Source organism: Schistocerca cancellata, chromosome 8 (genome assembly GCF_023864275.1).
Source record: "Schistocerca cancellata isolate TAMUIC-IGC-003103 chromosome 8, iqSchCanc2.1, whole genome shotgun sequence".
In the NCBI taxonomy this organism is placed as follows: Eukaryota; Metazoa; Arthropoda; class Insecta; order Orthoptera; family Acrididae; genus Schistocerca; species Schistocerca cancellata.
In genome coordinates this window covers 232,311,923-232,328,469 of record NC_064633.1, presented here as the reverse complement: position 1 = coordinate 232,328,469, position 16,547 = coordinate 232,311,923, and the positions used below count along the sequence as shown (strand labels likewise).

Here is a 16,547-nt window from a genome sequence, read left to right as displayed (position 1 = left end):
TCGACAGCAAACAACAGCGACACGGATGCCGACATCACAGGCTGAAAATGAGACAGAAAAGTATATGAGGGTACTGAAAGGGTAATACAGTACATGAAAATCTAGCAGTCATGGGGACTGGAATGCAGTTGTGGGGGAAGGCATAGAAGAAAATTTTACAGGGCTACGAGTTCTACAATAGATATCTGCTGGTAAATGCGAATACTTTTTTCAATAATCACAAGAGGGAAAGGTATACTTAGAAAAGGCTGGGAGATACGGAAAGATTCCTTTTACTTTACATGAAGGGCTTATTTCACTAGTGATACAAGTCCATTACCTCCACTTTCCTGTCTGTAATGCTCCTGAAATGAATGAACCAAACAAACAGAAAGAAATGGTTCAAATGGCTATGAGCACTATGCGACTTAACTTCGCCTAGAACTTAACTTCGCCTAGAACTTAAAACTAATCAAACCTAACTAACCTAAGGACATCACACACATCCATGCCCGAGGCAGGTTTCGAACCTGCGACCGTAGCGGTCACTCGGTTCCAGACTGTAGCGCCTAGAACCGCACGGCCACTACGGTCGGCAAACAGAAAGAAAGGTTCATCATCTCTTGCAAGAAGCCATATGCTTGAATATTTCTGCTATCTCAATAGCAGATTTGTCAGCGCTAATTTAACTTTAGAACTGTGTATCTCAATAAGAAGAAAAATGAACTTGTACCACTATTGAAATAAGCCCTTCACATGATCGTCAGGAAGAGATTTTGAAATCAGGTACTAGTTTGTAGGGCGTACCCAAGAGTAGATATGGACTCAGATCACAATTCAGTACTGATGAAGAGTAAACTGAAGTTGAAGAGACTAATAACAGAGAGTTAATACCCACATAAGTGAAATACGGACATACTAAGGAAATAAAAGTACGCATGAAGTTGCCTATGGCTTCAGATACGGCGATAAGGGATGCCATATTGGGCAGTTCTTTTGAAGAAGTCTCTAAAGTTGAGGAAGTCTCTAAAAAGGGCAGTTGTGTAAGTTGGAAAAAAACCATAGATACAAAGAAAGTAACTGCGAGGGAACCGTCAGTAACATAAGAAATAGTTGAGATGATAGCCGAAAGAAGGAAGTGCAAAATTGCTCACGGAAAGTCAGGAATAAAGCTCATGCATCCAAGCTGCTCACAAGAATAACATACAGAAGAAAGAAAATTGAAGATCTGTTAGACAAAGATCTGTTTTGATTTAGAAAATGTGCAGGCACCAAGAGGCAGCTCTGGCGTTACGATTGATAACGGAAGCAAGACTAAAGAAAAAGCAACACACTTTAATAGAATTTGTCGAAGTGGTAAAAGCGATCGACTGTGTCAAATGGTTCAACACGTTCGAACTTCTAATTAAAAGACGGTAAGCTATATAGGGAGAGACGCGTAATATACAATATGTACAAGAGCCAAGACGGAATAATCATAGTGGGACATCAAGAACAAAGTGTTTGGATTAAAAAGTGTGTAAGCCAGAGATGTACTGTTCAGTGTATACAGGGATGAAGCAATGATGGAAATAAAAGAAACGTTCAAGAGTGGAATTAAAATCGAAGGGGCAGGGATACCAAGATTTGCTGACGACATTTCCATCCACAGTGAAAATGAAGAAGATTAACAAGATATGCTGAATGGTATGAACAATCTACTGAGTACAAAATATCGATTGCGAGAAAATTGAAGAAAGACGAAAGTAATGAGAAGCAGCAGAAATGAGAACAACAAGAAACTTTCCGTTAGGATTGATGGTCACGAAGTAGATGAAGTTAAGGAATTGTACTATCTCGACAGCAAAATAACCCATGACGTACGGAGCAAGGAGGATATCAAAAGCAGATAAGCACTGGAAAAAAGAAAATCCCAGACCAAACGAAGTCTACTAACATCAAACATAGCCCTTAATTTGAAGATGAAATTCTGAGAACTTAAATTTGGAGAATAGCATTGCATGGTGCTGAGACGTGGACTGTGTGAAAATCGGAACAGAAGAGAATCGAAGAATTTGAAATGTGGTGCTACAGATGAATGTTGAAAATTAGGTGGGCTGATAAGGTAAAGAATGAGGAACTTCTGCACAGAGTCGGAGAGGAAAGAAATACGTGGAAAACACCGAGAAGGGACAGGATGATGGGGCATAAGTTAAAACATTGGGGAACGAATTCCATGGTAACAGTAGGAGCTGTAGAGGGCAAAAACTGTAGAGGATGACAGAGATTGGAATACATTCAGCAACTTATTGAGGAAATAGGTTGGAAGTGCTACTTTGAGTTGAAGAGATCGGCACAGGACAAGAAGACAGTCAGAAGACTGCTTACTGAAAAAAATGTTTACTAACAAGTATATTCGTTAAAGCAAGGCTTGAGTTTTGTGTGGCGGTGTTGTCCACATCATTAAGTCAAAGAATATTAATTAAAAGATTTCCCTTCGCATGCCCCAAAAGTTAATGGTTGTACATTCGGGTTTGTCGTGAGCTGTGATTTTGCTGAACAACACACAGTCCGTTATACTTACTGAACATGGTTACAGAACTAAAATGATACTACTGATTTAGAATTTCTCGCTCAGTCCAGTCTTACAAATACTTTATCATTTCGGAGTTTCATTACCGAAAGTACACGCACTTTGTTCACTATGTTTTTCCTAACATGCAGCTTTGAAAGGATATTATAGGGCGATTTGATTAGACATGCAATTCACGTCCGCAACATTAGATCTCGCACTTTTATTGTCGTTTAATCCAAAGGACTTTTCAAACACCAGCTACCGAACTTCTCTGCGAACTCATAGGTATGCATAACGGCACTGCAGAGGAAAAGAAAACTTCTCGACTCGCTAATGTTTATTGGATGGACCTATATGGCAAATTTTAATAATTATTTTGTTTTATAGTGCTGAATGGCTAGATAACATATGGAAAATTTCCATGAACGAGGCGAGTGCTTTACATAGTGCGTATTTACTACATTTGCGATTGTTGTGTGTAACTGATAGTCTTCTACTAATAGAAGATGTTTCCAGCATTAGGAGGTGAAAATTAGGGGTCGAAAAATGCTTTAGACAATGGTCCATTGTCCACATAACTATAGTCACCGATGTTAGATCGAACACTTCGATTTTCCTCTGAACGGTTAAATTGAATTTCGGGACTTTTACACTGTCCAAGAAACACTGCAGCAGCCTCAGGGAATTAGTTCAGTGGCCTCAGGTCCTAATATGTACAAACTGAAGGGTTGTTGTGTTTGTGATTCATTTGCCACTGTCATCCGCGACCAGATGGCGCTTAAGAGACCTATTTGTGCACCCTCTGTTATGACTCTAACAAGCAGGAACTGTACTGATGTAGAGGTGAACAGGGCTTGCACCATTTATTCCAGGATACAACCGTGCCCCATAGACGAGTATGTAATCCTACTGAACAGTTTCAGCCATCTGAAAAGGGTCGCATTGAAATCCTGCAGGAAGATGGATGGACGTATAGCAGGAATGCTGCACATGTTGGGCACAATGTATCAGTGGTGTGTCGCTGCTTTCAACAGCGATGTGTGGAACATTCCCACATTTGTGGATCACGTTCAGGACATCTGCGTAGTACAGACGCACGTCACGATCAACGCACTGTGAGAACAGCGGTGGCCGACCGAACATCATCCACAGACGAAATCTCGGCACACGTTGAGCCTGCTGTGTCATCAGGGACCTGTAGGAAACGTTTATTTGCAGCTGGATTAAGAGCGCTTTTGCCTGTGGCCAGGCTACCGCTGACACCAAGACACTGCCAACTATTATTAGTCCCGTGTCATGAATTAATCGACTGTAGAACAGAATGGCACTCTGTAGTCTTCACTGTCAAGAGTAGGTTCCGCCTGTATCCAAGGATGGGCGTATACGTGAACGGTGGTATCTAGTGAGCAGCCTATTCCAGAATTCGTTCGCCCACGTCACGTAGGTTCCATCCCAGCCTTTTTGGTGGGCAGGCCATCTGTTAAAACTCGCAGTGCCAGCGGCTGCGACCGAGCGGTTCTAGACGCGTCTGTCCGGAACCACGAAGCTGCTACGGTCGCAGGTTCTAATCCTCCCTCGGGCATGGATGTGTGTGATGTCCTTAGGTTAGTTAGGTTTAAGTAGTTCTAAGTATAGGGGACTGATGACCTAAGATGTTAAGTGCCATAGTGCTCAGAGCCATTTTTGAAAACTCGCGGTCACATTTGGTGTTCTGCATAGTAACTCAACTAGTGTCATCAGTGCCTGCTCAGCAACCGTCTTAATCAGCTATATCTTCAGACCCCTGGTATCTGAACAGTGTGCTGCCCAGTAACCGTCGTTATCAGCGAAATCACCAGACCCTTGAGTTTGGGTTGCTTCTGTGAAGAGACCAAACTACGAGGTCATCGGTCTCATCGGATTAGGGAAGGAAGTTGGCCGTGCCCTTTCAAAGGAACCATTCCGACATTTGCCTGGAGTGATTTAGGAAAATCACGGGAAACCTAAATCAGGATGGCCGGACCCGGGATTGAACCGTCGTCCTCCCGAATATGAGTCCAGTGTGCTAACCACTGCGCCACCTCGATCGGTACCAGAGCCTTGGCAACTGAACATTCCTAAGCCATATGCTTCTTATCAGCAGAAAATGTTCTGACTCATTATCCGTTGTGTGATGGACAGCAACCGCTCTGATCACCAGACCGCTCGGCAATTGAACATACCCATCCGCTACTGCAATATGATGGGCTAACTGAAACACATAACAGTTTCGAAACAAATGAAACAGAACAATGTAATGTTTAGAAACAGTATGTGTTCAAATGTATGTGAGATTTAATGGGACTTAACTGCTAAGGTCGTCAGTTCCTAAGCTTACACAGTACTTAACCTAAATTATCCTAAGGGCAAACACACACACCCATGCCCGAGGGAGGACTCGAACCTCCGCCGGGACCAGCTGCACAGTCCATGACTGCAGCGCCTTAGACCACTCGGCTAATGCCGCGCTGCAAAACAGTTTGTGTTTTGTAATCGTATACGCCTAGACATTATATCATCTTGAATGTCTACTGCATAAATATTGTCATAAAAACACAAATGAGGTGCGAGAGAGCCAGTCACATCGCAGTAAGGATGAAACTTTCACTTAGGCGTCCTGGTAGTTTCGTATTTCCTTCAGTAAATGGGCTGCTTTCGTGTCATGTGAGTTTTATGATTTTCAATTGGCTGATGACAGACTTTGTATGTTTGACACAACAGATTTTGTCGAATTCGTTTCCCTGTATTCTAGTGCCTAATTTTGAAAGGCCTTATGAGTGATAATCTGTATGTGCTCTTGAAAAGAGTTATAATTTATTGCGATAGCATTCTGAGAAGCGAGGCCCTGAATTAACATGTGCCACTTAAACTTTTCTTACTCACAGTGAAACTTCCTAGTCTTTGTCACACAGAGCAGGATGCAAAGTAACTGATGCGCACAGATCAAAAAATTACCGTAACAGACTGGAGCGTATAGTGCAATGGTCAAGTATGGCAGTTTTTCATCAAACATTCTGAAGTTAGCTGGACATAGCTCGTAATATGTACACTTGATAGAACTGGAAAACATGTTAAAACATTTCAAGGTAACTGAAATGCAGAGATCGATATGTTTCCTTGAAGTATAAAATCCAGACTAAAATTTAAAATAATTCATACAGTGTAATGCCTTTGTGATACCTATATCATTGCAGATCTGGCTCTATGCCACTTACAATTCGTGCTAAAGATTTGTTTGATGTACAGGTATATGTAGTTCCCTCAAGTAGTCACTGCAAGCAGCTGTATTATCATTTTATTATAAACTTCCCCAGGAAATCAGAGATGAAGTCAAGTTGCTGTTGAAATTGAATGTTTACCACAGTATCTGAACGCCAAAAACAAAAGTATCAACGTACCATTGTTAATTTGTCTGAGAATTATTTATGATATGCTAATTTCACTGAGCTTTGTGTACACACCTGAAAAATAAATATTTAATGCGTTGTCGTCCTACCAATCAAACAGATCATAACTTTCAATGTACACTCCTGGAAATGGAAAAAAGAACACATTGACACCGGTGTGTCAGACCCACCATACTTGCTCCGGACACTGCGAGAGGGCTGTACAAGCAATGATCACACGCACGGCACAGCGGACACACCAGGAACCGCGGTGTTGGCCGTCGAATGGCGCTAGCTGCGCAGCATTTGTGCACCGCCGCCGTCAGTGTCAGCCAGTTTGCCGTGGCATACGGAGCTCCATCGCAGTCTTTAACACTGGTAGCATGCCGCGACAGCGTGGACGTGAACCGTATGTGCAGTTGACGGACTTTGAGCGAGGGCGTATAGTGGGCATGCGGGAGGCCGGGTGGACGTACCGCCGAATTGCTCAACACGTGGGGCGTGAGGTCTCCACAGTACATTGATGTTGTCGCCAGTGGTCGGCGGAAGGTGCACGTGCCCGTCGACCTGGGACCGGACCGCAGCGACGCACGGATGCACGCCAAGACCGTAGGATCCTACGCAGTGCCGTAGGGGACCGCACCGCCACTTCCCAGCAAATTAGGGACACTGTTGCTCCTGGGGTATCGGCGAGGACCATTCGCAACCGTCTCCATGAAGCTGGGCTACGGTCCCGCACGCCGTTAGGCCGTCTTCCGCTCACGCCCCAACATCGTGCAGCCCGCCTCCAGTGCTGTCGCGCCAGGCGTGAATGGAGGGACGAATGGAGACGTGTCGTCTTCAGCGATGAGAGTCGCTTCTGCCTTGGTGCCAATGATGGTCGTATGCGTGTTTGGCGCCGTGCAGGTGAGCGCCACAATCAGGACTGCATACGACCGAGGCACACAGGGCCAACACCCGGCATCATGGTGTGGGGAGCGATCTCCTACACTGGCCGTACACCACTGGTGATGGTCGATGGGACACTGAATAGTGCACGGTACATCCAAACCGTCATCGAACCCATCGTTCTACCATTCCTAGACCGGCAAGGGAACTTGCTGTTCCAACAGGACAATGCACGATCGCATGTATCCCGTGCCACCCAACGTGCTCTAGAAGGTGTAAGTCAACTACCCTGGCCAGCAAGATCTCCGGATCTGTCCCCCATTGAGCATGTTTGGGACTGGATGAAGCGTCGTCTCACGCGGTCTGCACGTCCAGCACGAACGCTGGTCCAACTGAGGCGCCAGGTGGAAATGGCATGGCAAGCCGTTCCACAGGACTACATCCAGCATCTCTACGATCGTCTCCATGGGAGAATAGCAGCCTGCATTGCTGCGAGAGGTGGATATACACTGCACTAGTGCCGACATTGTGCATGCTCTGTTGCCTGTGTCTATGTGCCTGTGGTTCTGTCAGTGTGATCATGTGATGTATCTGACCCCAGGAATGTGTCAATAAAGTTTCCCCTTCCTGGGACAATGAATTCACGGTGTTCTTATATCAATTTCCAGGAGTGTATTTTTCCCTCTTGGTTATAGTACATTGCAATCACGAGTTTCCGTCTAGCTGACACCTATCTTCTTGAGATTGTCGAACGTTTTGCGACATTTTCTGCAGTTATTCAAAAGCTCTTTTGCACACCTTGCTGAATTATTAGGAAGCAAACGGTACTGACAAAAGTGAAGCTGAGAGGCAAGTCTCACCTGGTAAGAGGGTTACTGTTAAATGGCAAGGTCACTGGTTCGAGTCACACTGTGGCAGTCTGTTTTATTCTGTCAGAACACTTTAGCTTGACATCGGAGCTGCAAACAGTTCCTCCTTGACATTAGCTCGCGCCAATAGCCACTGGCTGTCTCCTCAAAGTTGGGACCACGGCGCCGTGGGATGGATTCCTGTGAATCTGCCGTTCTCTCGTTTCGTGCGTTCTTGACAAACCGCGGGTCTCGTCCCATGAAACGCGTCACAGTACAGTGGAGCGACGCATGGAATACAAGGAGCTAATTCACTCCGCAGTGCGCAGATTGCTGCGAGGCTCGGCATTACCTCGCCTTCACCGCATTACTCTGCAACCCGCGTGACAGCTGCCTAGTACCATGAGGAGACCCTGTAACGCTTGGGAAAATACACTGTCTTCAGTGCTGAACAACAAGTAGAGTCACACCAACAACTGATGAACCAAATGAATGGGAGTCAGTAAACGAGTAGATTGTTTCAAATTTTTGCGTGTAAATATTAATGAAAGCTGGAACAGAAAGAACCATCTTACTGAGCTTTTCTAACAATTAAGTTCATCTAATTGTACTCTTAGTGTGATTACCAGCCTCAGTAACAAACGCATCAGCCTCTTAACATACAGGGTATAACGCATATACGTGCAGATATATTTGTATCTGGGTACTTAATATCTACCCAGATCAGTGTTTTGGTTGTTTTTTGTTTGCATCGAACGGTCTTCCCACAAACACACCACAAACTTTATGATTTTATGTTTTGTGCCCGGTCGTAATTGCAGCACGTCAGTCAGTATAAACTTACCATTCTGCGTCCACGTGTCCACATCGCAACACCAGACCGGCCATCCAGGAGAAAATAAACATTAATGGCTTGCTCTTGTCACACGTTCTTGGCAATGCCCTTCAACCTGAAAACGCTTTAATTATTAGTCTGCAAATGACGCAAGTACTGATGAAATGTTATGCACTACACCGCTCTCAGTCACCAATATCCAATATGCCCACAGTTATCCTGTCTGAACCATTACATGGAGTCAGGTATTTTAATTGCACTTTCACAATATATATACTCCCTAATGAATTTCATCATAAGTAATCCACTACAATTTCAAAAGAATAATAAATTCCGTACCTACAACACTTCATTAGAACATATCATTTATCACTTATTATTAAAGCTGTCATCGTTCAGAAATGTGTTCAACATGCACCGTCAAATTATTGATCATTTGCCCAATAATACAAAATGCCTGAAAAATAGTAACGCAAGTTTTGAAATCAACCAAAAATCATTTCTTCTTGACAGATGCTTATATTCTTTTTTCCATGAAGCTTTAGTTAAAACTGGTAGTATCTAAAAATATTTAATAAAAGTTTACGTGAGCAGGATTAAACAATATGTCGATAAAATTTTAATTTAGGCCAAAGCACCACTTAGGAACTTCTATAAGGCCAGCATCTATCTCTGCACTGAAATAATCGTTGATATGTAACCTGTAAGCCTATTCGTTTTACACCATTGCGATAAAAAATGGTTGAAATGATCTGTGGTACAATTACTAAATCCCAAAAGTCTTGACAAATGGGCAATGAAACAGTTATTTCAACTTCGAAAAGACCATAATTGTTCAACTAATACACTAAAGGCAATGTTGGTAGACAAATTTCTTCCAGTACTGAAACCGACAAAGAGCGCTATACGAAAAAATCTCATATTTGTTATAATAAATGCACAACTAGAGATGTGGTATTAAGACGTACATATTATAAAAAGCCCATAATCCTCTTCTCTACATGCGAGTCCCACGTAATTGCAGGATTAAGTCAATAAGCTAGGGTGCGATTCACACCATAAGTGAGAATCTTTTTAGCGTGCAATAGATAGTCTCATTTGAAGACTGAAATTTACTAATGACTGATATCGTATGTCGAGTATTCACTTTCACGTTTCTTACCATAAAGCAAAATTTTAAGTTACCGAATTCGTAGAGCACTTACAAACATCGGTGAAGCCACTACGTCGTCATAAACGTTACGAAGGGTACACAAAGAAGCGTTTATAGATCAACATTGAACCTAAAATTGTAGTAGTTATGATATAAATACGTGTATATCAATTTAGCATATTAGATAGGATAAAGTTAACTTGCCACAATGATATAATTACGAGGATATAATTGACTGCAAGTCTGCATCAAAACAGGGCTGGCATGTGATTGTTGAATGAGTATATTAAACTTTTGTGGCTTACTGTAATGTCCACAGACTAGCAATTTCTCATAGACGTTAGCAGGTGGTATCTTCAAACAGATCAATCGGTAAAAGTTTGCTGGTATTTCTTTCTTTCGAGTCAGTGCCTACCTTAGTTTGCCAATGAAGTTTGTGGTACTATTCTGTAGTAGTTTTTTGTAACGTATGAAAGTAAGGATTCATTTTTGGTTGTATAACTTATTTAATAGATCGATAATACTTTCTTTACATGTTGCCTGACCGTATGATTAGTGTATGTGTGTGACAAAAAAGGTCCGAAGTTGCTGTATGCATATAATGAAGTCTTATGAGCACAAAACATGATATCCTAATTCAGAAGGTTCCCAAAATTCTACTGCGGTATCTCACTCACACCTGCACAATAGCAACAAATGTAACTTGGCAAACACAGCTTCCAGATTTTTACAGGATTATAGACATTTTCCCCTTCAAAAATTCCAAGTTTTCTTTAATGCTTCCTACCCAAGTTTTATCATTTCGCCTGAGTGACCAACAGAGAGAACCGAATGATTTGCCTGACGCAATAAATTACTCTCCGCAAATCCCTTCATCATCTAATTGAAGTTTTCTTCATTTTTCTAGACGGTAGAAGGACCTACCTAAGGTATTTCTATTTACCTGTACATACTTGGCAAACTGACTAACTTAACTTTTATCACAGAGACATGAAAACTAAAGGTTTTCAATTGTGATTTGAAGTCTAATTGTGGCTTCAAATTTTCGATATGTTATACCGATTCTCGCCCACGGGACAAAATGTTGGAAAGGGCATAGGTCGTACGATTAAAATTATTTTTGACGCCGTCAACCAAAGGTTTTTATCTCTAAATTCTTTTTCCCAGGAGAAGATCAAAATAAAATAGGGATCAATCCATCTTATCTTGATCTTATTTATGTGTCAAACTTTCGGGATTTAACCTAGGAAGCTGGTGCTGTTTGGTATAGATTACTGTTACGGATTGAACATTACATCGGCCGTACAATAGGGTATGGTTCACAAAGTTAAGTTTGTGTGAGATCCAAAGGAATGAACCTATTCGTTTCTCTGCTGTATAGATACGATATGGTTTACCGTTCCAAACGCTTACTTCATGTGTCGAAATAGCGCCAGACAAATCCCGCTATAACTTGTTAAGTGATCTCCCAGTAGACTCGCATTGTAATACTTCTTAATAGGGGATGAGCGTTCCCCGTCTTTCATTACTCCGTAATCCTCTCACTGTCAAGAACCTTCAAGAATGAAAAGACCGGAGTATTCAGAGGCTGAAAAGGGCTTACATCGTATATTAAAAGCAGCTCATCGCGTATATAATGATACTGCCTTAAGATCTTGGCAACATGCAGCATAGCAATGTAAGATGCAATTATTTTAAAACATACACTTGTTGTCCTTAGTTATATTTCATTTTACGCAGTAATTGTGGAACGCGGATTCATTGTAGCGTTGATAGCGTGCTTTTTCCGCAAATAATATTGGTTTTTAAAGTATCCATTTAATCCTTTGCCCTAGATTAAAGCAATCTTCTTTTCCATTCATATGAAGGCAACTAATTGTGCCGTAGTCGGTGTATCCCTACTTTATTTATTCTCATTTGACAGTATAACCGAATGGAAACGGAAGCAATCATGTTTGTATAAGAAAACAAGGAATGCATCTCAAATTATTTATTCATTCATCTACGTCTATGAAATACTTCTTCTTTAGAACTCTCAATCAGCGAAAAGCATGGCATCGTATGATTTCCCGTTTTGTTCATTTCTGCACTGGCCCGGAAGCAATGAAATTAGAATTGCAAGATTGCACTTGCTACAGACAGATACTGTATCGTACATTGTTTCTCGGCTGTAGTTGTGTCTTCTTGTCCTACAGCAGTTGTTATAGATTTTGTATCAAGTATAATTAATGAAAGTAAATTTGATTTACTGAATACGTAGTCCTGGAAAAGAGTAGTGCTGCCCCCTTGCATCATACTGTGATAATACTTCGTAAACAACCGAGTATCACTTGTCCAAAGTATGGACCAAAATTATCGTTTATTAATACGTTGAAAGGTTCCTATTTAGTAAAGAGAATAAATAACGCTCCTAATTTTTATTTTAGTACTCGTGTCAACTTTGATACAAACTGCATCTACGTTTGACTTGAGCCGTACCAGTTTTTCATTACTCTCGAGCACGTTATTCATGACTAAGTAAGAAAAATGAGTAGTGAGAGTAGTATCTGCGACCACTGATTACCTAGATTACCTTAGGCACTTAGAAAGGACTTACGACAGAACGGAGAAAAATGGCTCTGAGCACTACGGGACTTAACATCTTAGGTCATCAGTCCCCTAGAACTTAGAACTACGTAAACCTAACTGACCTAAGGACATCACACACATCCATGCCGAAGGCAGTATTCGAACCTGCGACCGTAGCAGCAGCGCGGTTCCGGACTGAAGCGCCTAGAACCGCAAGGCCACCACGGCCGGCCTGAACGGAGAACAAATGATCAGTGCCTTGCGCTGGTTCAATCATTATCAGTCCGTTGCGTCTGTATATTCATTATTAGTCTCATGTGCTTATCAATCAGAGATAGGTGTGTTTTTGTAGTCAGCATCAGTCGAATATGCTCTTTATACAACATGAGTCAGATTTGCGTAGATACGGATGTTAATCAGTTCCACTTCAAGGTCCATTTATTTCAAGAAATAATAAATTAATTACAATTTTTCACACACGCAACTTCAGTCTGTTAAATTTTTAACAAATCTTGTGTTTATTCATTAGACTGTGTAGTGCTGATTCCTTCTGCCCCATGCTTCGAACTCTTCAGTGTGATTAGGGAAGCAGCAGAAATGAGACTGTATGATTTCAACTTCAACAGAAACATCAGCTACGCACTTATCAATGCTGGACCGAAGGGGAAGCCTTCACATAGTTGACCAAGTGACACGAGTGGTAGTGCTGCAAGTGTAGTTGGATAACGAGCACAAACTTAACCTATGGAGGCATGCACCATCCCCTTGATGTCATTATAACTTATTGTAGATACCGCGTCTGCAGCTCGTGGTCTAGTGGGTAGCGTTGCTGCCTCTGAATCACGGGGTCTCAGGTTCCATTCCCGCACGTGTTGGGGATTATCTCTGTCCGAGGACTGTGTTTGGGATTATCTCGGTCCGAGGACTGTGTTGTCCTCATCATTTCAGCCTCATCATCATCATTCGCGACAGTGGCTAAGATTGGACTGTGTAAAAATTGTGCTGTGTACAAATTGGGACTTAGTACGGGCGCTGATGACCGCGTAGTTGAGCGCCTCACAAACCGAACAACATCATCATCATCAGCAGCAGCAGATACCATCCTCACGGCATAAAAGGGCGAGCCATTTTCACGGCAGTTCTACAGAAACAGTCAAGCGCCAAGAAGACACGATGGGTCGGTGAATATGTACATGATTAGGGCTGCGACTCTCTGTGACTGGTAGAACTGCCACCAGAATGAATCAGTGTTACTGGCGTTTAGTTTATTCACCAGGTGTAGTTGGGCATATAAGAGACCTAAACTGTGTGGGGTGTTGAGTAGTGAATGTGAAGGACACAGAGAGGCCGCATACTCGTATGAGCCAGCATTGTAAACAGCTGACAAAGTTTGACAGGTGCTTCATTGTGCATCTCCATTTAGCCAGGTGGTAAAATCGTGCATTGTCCAGATTTCTGGGGCATTTGGATGTAGCTGTGGCCCGATGTTGGACTGCATTGGAGTGTGAGGGCAGTCATAGTTGTCGACAGGATTACAGTCGACCTCGTCTGATCATCACAAGGGAGGATCGGAGAATTGGGCACCAAGAACCTTGTGAAACCTTTCCCACTGCCATGCCAGAACAACTAATGGACTTCCTACAAAATTATTATAAATTCCATATCATTCAGCGGGACTATCAGCAGCCACACTACGGAATTACAGTCCCGCACATGGGCTGCTGTTACACCACAACATAGAGCTGTACCTGGTGTGGCGTCGTGACCGGGATGCATGGACTGCTGATGAATGGAGTGGCATTGTGTTCAGCGAGGAAGCGCGGTTCTGCACTACTCCAATGACCGTCGTCGACGAGAACAGCGGGTACCTGTGAGAGGTTCCAATCTTCAAATGTTTTGGAGAAGCACAGCGATGTTTCTCCTAACGAAACGGTGTGGGGAACCTTCGAGTATGACTTCAGGCTACAGCTGGTAGTGACTAAGTGACCTCTGACTACACAACGATACGCACGGACATCCTGCGTCGTTACGTGCTGCCTGTCACGTGGTAGTATCATAGTGCCGTTTTTCAATAAGATACACATGGCACGTCTTGCGGTGAACTATCCTGCTTGATGCTGAGGTATCGCCAACGCCAACAATATCGCCAGACCTGTCTCTAATCGGTTATGTATGGAATCAGCTTGGAATTCAACTCCGTGTCAGTGCCAGTATGAAGAATATCAAGGACCATTTATAACAGTTTTTGGCCAGCTTGCCTTAGGAGACGGTGCAACTGCTTTGTCACACCATTCCCAATCGAATCAGTCCATGTACCCAGGTCAGATAAGGTGCAGCGTCATACTGCTAAGTGGGGTCATACTGCCAAGTTCTTTGTAAATATGTCTCGAATTTGTGATCACTGAAATAACGTCACGTACCATCTCAACTGGTGAAATTTCATTTCGTTTCCTCCTCCCGTTCTGGGTCAGTGTATACTATCCATCTACATCTACATCTACATACATACTCCGCAATCCACCATACGGTTCGTGGCGGAGGGTACCTCGTACCACAACTAGCATCTTCTCTCCCTGTTCCACTCCGTAACAGAACGAGGGAAAAATGACTGCCTATATGCCTCTGTACGAGACCTAATCTCTCTTATCGTATCTTTGTGGTCTTCCCGCGAAATAGAAGCTGGCGGCAATAAAATTGCACTGCAGTCAGTCTCAAATGCTGGTTCTCTAAATTTCCTTAGTAGCGATTCACGAAAAGAATGCCTCCTTTCCTCCAGAGACTCCCACACAAGCTCCTGAAGCATTTCCGTAACACTCGCGTGATGATCAAACCTACCAGTAACAAATCTAGCAGCCCGCCTCTGAATTGCTTCTATGTCCTCCCTCAATCCGACCTGACAGGGATCCCAAACGCTCGAGCAGTACACAAGAATAGGTTGTATTAGTGTTTTATAAGCGGTATCCTTTACAGATGAACCACATCTTCCAAAAATTCTACTAATGAACCGAAGGCGACTATGCGCCTCCCTACAACTGCCATTACATGCTTGTCCCACTTCATATCGTTCTGTAACGTTACGCCCAAATATTTAATCGACGTGACTGTGTCAAGCGCTACACTACTAATGGAGTATTCAAACATTATGGGATTCTTTTTCCTATTCATCTGCATTAATTTGCATTAATCTATATTTAGAGTTAGCTGCCATTCTTTACACCAATCACAAATCCTGTCCAAGTCATCTTGTATCCTCCTACAGTCGCTCAACGACGACACCTTCCCGTACACCACAGCATCATCAGCAAACAGCCGCACATTGTTATCCACCCTATCCAAAACATCATTTATGTAGATAGAAAACAACAGAGGACCTACCACACTTCCCTGGGGCACTCCAGAGGATACCCTCACCTCTGATGAACACCCACGATCGAAGACAACGTACTGGGTTCTATTACTTAAGAAGTCTTCGAGCCACTCACATATTTGGGAACCAATCCCATATGCTCGTACCTTAGTTAGGAGTCTGCAGTGGGGCATTGAGTCAAACGCTTTCCGGAAGTCAAGGAATATGGCATCCGTCTGATACCCTTCATCCATGGTTCGCAAGATATCATGTGAAAAAAGGGCGAGTTGCGTTTCGCAGAAGTGATGCTTTCTAAAGCCGTGCTGATGCATGGACAGCAACTTCTCTGTCTCAAGAAAATTCATTATATTCGAACTGCGAATATGTTCGAGAATCCTTCAACGAACCTATGTTAACAATATTGGTCTGTAATTTTGAGGATCCGTCCTTCTACCCTTCTTATATACCGGCGTCACCTGCGCTTTTTTCCAGTCGCTCGGGACTTTACGTTGGGCAAGAGATTCGCGATAAATGCAAAGTAAGTAAGGATCCAGTGCAGTAGAGTACTCTCTGTAAAATCACCGACAGATAATTTTTTAAGGTAGATTCAACCTCTTTATAGGAAAGGTAACAAGAAAGACGGGAATAGTTACCGTCAGATTTCAATGGTGACTTTCTTTCCAAAAATATTCGGAACAGTTATATACCCAAAAGTATTGTCACATTTAATTAGAAACAAATTACTGAGCTCAAAACAGATTGCATTCCAGAAGGGATGCTTTACTGAGAATGCCGTGTATGTATGCGTACATGGAACAAAAAAAATCGGCAGATTGGATTCCAGAAGAGTCCTTATACATGTGGCTGGTCTTCCACTTAACATTAATCGAGCAGGACTAGTGCTCTTTGCAGACGATACTAGTTTTATAAGAAATCCAATTAGAGAGAAAGCAACAGGCGAAATTGTTACAG

General features: G+C 42.7%; 1 protein-coding gene across 1 annotated transcript in view; it reads left to right on the top strand.

The window, feature by feature from the left end:
* LOC126095192 (tetraspanin-2A) overlaps positions 1 to 16,547 on the top strand; it is a 306,747-nt gene that overhangs the window by 8,171 nt on the left and 282,029 nt on the right. The gene's annotated exons all lie outside the window — the stretch shown is intronic.